Source organism: Mandrillus leucophaeus, unplaced genomic scaffold (genome assembly GCF_000951045.1).
Source record: "Mandrillus leucophaeus isolate KB7577 unplaced genomic scaffold, Mleu.le_1.0 Scaffold704, whole genome shotgun sequence".
NCBI lineage: Eukaryota > Metazoa > Chordata > Mammalia > Primates > Cercopithecidae > Mandrillus > Mandrillus leucophaeus.
Window position 1 is genome coordinate 1,077,554 of NW_012107631.1, and position 5,772 is coordinate 1,083,325.

Genomic DNA, 5,772 nt, shown 5'->3' on the forward strand with positions numbered 1-5,772 from the left:
ACATACAGAATGCTTTACATCAGACCAGTCAAGTAAACCACCCAAATCATACCACCAGGAAAAGAGGGAGTCAGACTTCAAATACAGATCTGTTTAATGATGAGGTCCATGTTATTTCTGCTACGCTACACTGTCTTCTTCAGCACATCCACAGTAGGTCACAAGGCATTGGGAATACGAAAATAATTAGGACCCAAATATTTTAGATAAAATAAAATACAGGTTCATGGATAATACTCAGGTGGATGCATAGCTAGTTAAACATATGTACTAACTGAACAAAACTTATGATCTATTACACAGTTCCTATTATCAAAGGGTCACAGTTTGGTATAAGAGAGTAATTTTATACGGTCGAAGAGGACGACCATCCCCGCTAGAGGAGGGCCAGTCTTCAGTCAATGGTATATGAGTAGCTGCACTCCCCTGCTAGAACCTCCAAACAAGCTCTCAAGAGAGTAATTTTATTTAGGCAAGTAACTAAAACATATCATGATTATAAACCTATGGTCAAGATAAAACAAGTGACACACAGGAATGAGGAGTCCAGAAGAGGGGTCCAGGGAAGACTTTCTACAGGAGATATATAAACTATGTATAAACTAAGACTTAAAAGATGAGTACCGGCCAGGCACAGTGGCTCATGCCTGTAGTCCCAACACTTTGGGAGGCTGAGGCAGGCAAATCACTTGAGACCAGTACTTTCAAATCAGCTTGGGCAACATGGTGAAACCCGTCTCTACAAAAAAAATACAAAAATTAGGCGTGGTGGCACGTCCCTGTAGTCCCTGCTACTCTGGAGGCTGAGGTGGGAGGATCACTTAAAATTGGTCAGTCAAGCCTGCAGAGAACCAAGATCATGCAACTGCACTCCAGCCTGAGCAACTGAGCGAGACTCTCTCTGGGGAAAAAAAAAAAAGAGTACCATATGCGATGGCCTGATAAATTCTGGGTGAGAGCACATTTGAAGCAGAGGGATAGTAAATATAAAAGAACTAGAATCACCTTGGTCCATTCCAAAATTTCTAAATAATTCAGAAGACAGAAGTGAGGCCTAACAACACACAAGGATAGACCAGATTTTGGACAGCCTTATGTGCCCTTCCTTAGAGATTAAAAAAAAAAAAAAAAAGGGCAGGCAATCCAAAGACAAGATGTGGTAGTAATTCCCAGGTTTCTTGCTTGGATAACAGATAGAGAAACTAGAAAGAAGAGTAAGGGGTCAATACTTTGGAAGTCAGTAAAGCAAAACAAAACTAAACAACAGAACAAACACAAAAATTATAGGTGAAATTTTGTTTTATACATTATACATAGTGCTCTACATAAATATAATCCTTATTTCAGCCTTATTATTGCCCCTGTAAATGTGATCACTTTCATTTTCTGATGAGGAAATTCACATGAAAATTTTAAAAGCCTACCTAAAATAATATCAACAGAAAAGTGCTCTTGATCCTACCTATCCTAGGCTACCAAACTGCTCTCCCAAAAGGCAGTTAGAAAACTTTTAATGATAGTAGTATAATGTAGTAGAAAAAAGTACCATGGAATTCAATTCAAAATAATTGAATTCAAAAGCAGTTTGGTAGGGCAGCTGGAGACTCCGAAGCTTAAGATTCAAGCGATTCTGCCTCAGCCTCGCAAGTAGCTGGGATTACAGGCACACACTACCATGCCCGGCTAATTATTTTGTATTTTTGGTGGAGACGGGGTTTCACCATGTTGGCCTCGAACTCCTGACCTCAAGTGATCCGCCCGCCTTGGCCTCCCAGACTGCTGGCATTACAGGCATCTTTTTTTTGCGGGGGGGGGGGGGCCGGAGCCACACTCTGTCGCCCAGGATGGAGTGCAGTGGCACCATCTCCACTCACTGCAACCTCCACCTCCCGGGTTCAAGCAATTCTCGCTTCAGCCTCCCGAGTAGCTGGGATTACAGGCATGAGCCACCGCACCCGGCCTAAAAAATTTCTTGAAGTAAACTCTGGTTTGACTAAAAGTTTCTGCAAATATTTGCAAATGTAATTATTTTTAGAAATCAGTTCTGTCCTCATCTACCTTCCTTCAATTTCCAAAACAAATAAAAGTTAAGGAATTCAAAATACAAAAAGAGAAATGATCAAGAGGGGGCTGGCAAGTCTGTGAATTTACACCACTTTATGGGCATTGAAACACTACTACTCATAAAAGTCACATCCTTTCAGTATTTCTGATAAATTTCAAATGGCCTACTTCGAGCATAAGTTAAAAGGTGCTACATGAATCTCTGGCTAACACAGCCAAGTTTTATGCACTACGTTGGAAAATAGGAGTCAAGGACGGCCTGTGTTACCTAATTCGCAGCTTAACTAAAACTCTTTGAGCCAGACAGCTCTGCCTGTTACAAAAACAAAAGGCATGTCTTCTCTGTCTCTCTCACCACCCCCCACCACCCTCCAAAAAGAATCAGTTCCTTTTTACATAACAGTCAATGACCACATATCAGAGTTCACCACCTGCTTCCCGACAGAGTCGGTATCCGCAGAGTGGACTCAAACTTGTGACTCCAGGAAGGGGATAAAGAACATGAGCGCCCCTAGGAATGGCTTCAAATCCAAGACTCGAAGGAAAGTGACACTACACAACTATCACAACTAGGAAGGCAATGTCGCTGGAGGGCGTGTCCCGCAGGACGGGAGCTTAGCGCATCGCCGGGACAGGCCATTCATTAGCTAAGGGGGGCGGTAGGGACCCTGGCCACTCGGCCCTCTCCGCGCGGCCTCGCGCGAAGCCCGGCAGCCTCAGGGCCGCAGAGTCCCCTCCCTACGGTCCCCCCGCGCAGCCGTCCGCAGCCACCCGCACCCTCCGGAAGGCGAATACTCTCCCCCTGCCCCCGGACTGAAGGGAAGCCGCTCCGCACAGTCGGGCAGCGCCAAGCCCTCCCTCACCAGTCGCTAGATGAAACTGCGCCGGTGGATTCCGCAGGGTCCACACAGAGCCACACAGGGACTCATCCTCAGTGAAGGCAATAAGAGAAACCGAACGGCGCCAGAGGGGCCGGTCCCCAGAGCCGGGTCAGTTCGGCAGGCGGCTGCAACACAGCCGCGACTACAAGAATCGGGAAGGGGGATGTGGAGGAAGGGCCCGAGCGGGCGGCACTCAGTAATAAGGCGGGCGCTGATTGACTAGGGCTCCTGTATGTCTCTTGATGATTGGCTGGTGCTTGCCCAGAAGGTTTCGCGTGGCAGCACCTCTGCCATGGTCTTTTTCCCTGACGCCCCAAAGGCGCTTGACCTCGCCGGCCTTGGGTCGGCTGACTCAGGCCAGGGGCGGGGAAGGGAGAAAGGCCGCAGCGGGGGACTCTAGGCCAATAGCGGTGATGGGAGTGTCGCTTTCCAGGCCAGCCATCTCCTAGTTAGAAACGTCTCTCCAGGCAGCTGGAGACTCGGAGGGGAGGCTAAACCCGAGTGGAGAAGGAGACCTGGCCGGATGCCTTGGACACCCGGTCACTACGCAGCAGAAGCCAGGTGCATAGGCGTCTTGCACAAAAGAGTTTCCTCCCGTGGCCTTAGCAGTGGGGTTACTGCAAAGCCGAAGGTGTGGTCTGTGTAAACCCAGCCTCACCCCTCTCTGGATCGCTATACACCCGGATTATCTGGCAGTCACTCCTTTGGTCAGAAGGCGTCACTGCCCTTTTAGATCACCACAGTGGGACTAGCTGCCGACCCGGGTCACGCCACTCAGTGCCTGACACCAGGCTTACACTAGGCTTTTTCCACTTGAACTCTGAATCTAAAGGCCGTTTAGAAAGTGGTCGAGTGAAAAAACTAGGAGGGACAGTAGCCAATAATCAATACTAGGGTACTGAATGGGAAACATACTGCTGCTGAATGCCTAATATGGTAAGCACTCAGTAAATAATTGTTCAAGGAGGGGTAGTGTGACTCAGAACAAACGACACTAGGAATCATAAGTTGGCTGTACAACTCTGCCACGTTGTGAATTTTACAAGCCATTGAGTTGGCCTCATCTCATCTCTAAAAGAAAGGAGTTGTGCATGTCTTAATGCCCACTGAGCTCTGCTTGCTCTCTTTTGAAGCTTTTTTTGTGGAAGAGTAGATTACTAGCCCAAAGCCACACAGCTGCTTAGTGAAAGAGAAAGGGAGACTAGGACCCAGCCCTCCTGCTGCCCTTCCCAGCACATAATTGTTTCTTTGCTCTTTATTCTGAATACCCTACTTCCTACAAAACAAAAACCAGTTAGTAATGTAAAAATTGAGTGATTTTGAAAATAAGCTTAAGTTGTATCTCCAGATATTTTTTAAAAAAGAAGCTACATATAATGACTTTCATGTTCATGAACAAAGAAGCCAATAAAAGCAAATAAAGCTGCTAGTGTAAATAAACGCATTGACCTGAGTTCATAACTTTTCTCTCTCTTTCTTGTATCTGGGCAAGTTAATTCACTTTTCTGAAGCCTCAGTTTCCTCATTTGCAAAATGGGAGAAATAATCTATTTTGGGGTTGTGAAAATGTAATGATAATATATAGCACTTAGCAGAGGGCCTTAGTAGCGCACAATAATACTTCATAAATAGTGCTAATAAATGAAGTATTACCTTAGTGGCTGAATTATTCCAAGCAGGCATTCATTAATTTAAAAATGACAGCCAAGCAAAGTGAGTCACACCTGTAATACCACCACTTTGGGAGGCAGAGGCCGGTGGATCACTTGAGCCCAGGAGTTCAAGACCAGCCTGGACAACATGGTGAAACCCTGCCTTTACTAAAATTTAAAAAAAAAAATTAGCCAGGCATGGTGGTGCACGCCTGTGATCCCAGCTACTCAGGAAGCTGAAGTGGAAGAATACCCTGAGCCCTGGGAGATCAAGGCTGCAGTGAGTCAAGATCAGGCCACTGCATAAGCCTAGACAACTGGGGTGAGACCCTGTCTCAAAAAAATAATAATAAATAAAAGTAAAACTTACCAGGTCTCGGACAATTTGTGGTAAGCATTGGGGATCCAACAGTGGACAAAAATACATGTAGATCCAGATATTCCCAAGCATAATAAATTGCAACGTTTATAAGTATTACAAAGAATACTGTGATAGATTTAATCTGACTTCCAAGAGATGTGACACATGAAGTAAAGAATGAGTAGAAGATAACTCAGATAACTAGGTAACAAGGAGATAAGTAGATGAAGCAGGAAAGAAATAACCTTCCAAGTGAAGGGATATAGAATTGCTCCCCTTTTCCCAGGAAAGTTAGATGCTTTCAAAAGTACTGACTGGTTATTTGCAAGACAAAATATTAAAATAAGTAGGAAATATTAAAAATGAAATACAATTAAGTGAAAAATATATTGTAGATGTGGTTAAGGGAGGAAGAAATCAAAATGAGCCATTTTGTTTGATTTTTTTTAAAAATTTTGTGTTTACACATTAAAGAATAGGTCAAAATATATATACAATGATTTTTCTGTGGTGGAATTATGGGTGATTCTTAATTTCTATCATTTTAACTTTTGTAATTTTTATTGCAATAATTTAAATATTACCTGAATGATTAAAAAAATCAAAATTTGGAAAAATAATTGACTAGAGTTTCTAAAGTAGTTTTATTTTTTAAAGTAAAAAATAAAAAACCAGAGATGGCTTTAAAAGATTGCAGTGATGGGGGGAGGGAGTAGAAAAAGAATAGCACAGGCCTCAAGAGTGGAGCACTGCAGAAATGTTTCTAAGCCACATGGCATCTATAATAAACTCCCCATATACCATTTTTCCAAAA

At 43.9% G+C, this 5,772-nt stretch overlaps 1 protein-coding gene across 2 annotated transcripts in view; it reads right to left on the reverse strand.

Moving 5' to 3' along the window:
- Positions 1-3,120, reverse strand: part of IBTK (inhibitor of Bruton agammaglobulinemia tyrosine kinase) — a 92,026-nt gene extending 88,906 nt beyond the window's left edge. For both annotated transcript variants that reach the window (XM_011964764.1, XM_011964766.1), the window contains exon 1: positions 2,928-3,120. The gene's annotated coding sequence lies outside the window, so the exon portion shown is untranslated. The remainder of the gene's footprint in view (positions 1-2,927) is intronic.
- Positions 3,121-5,772: the final 2,652 nt, after the last annotated feature.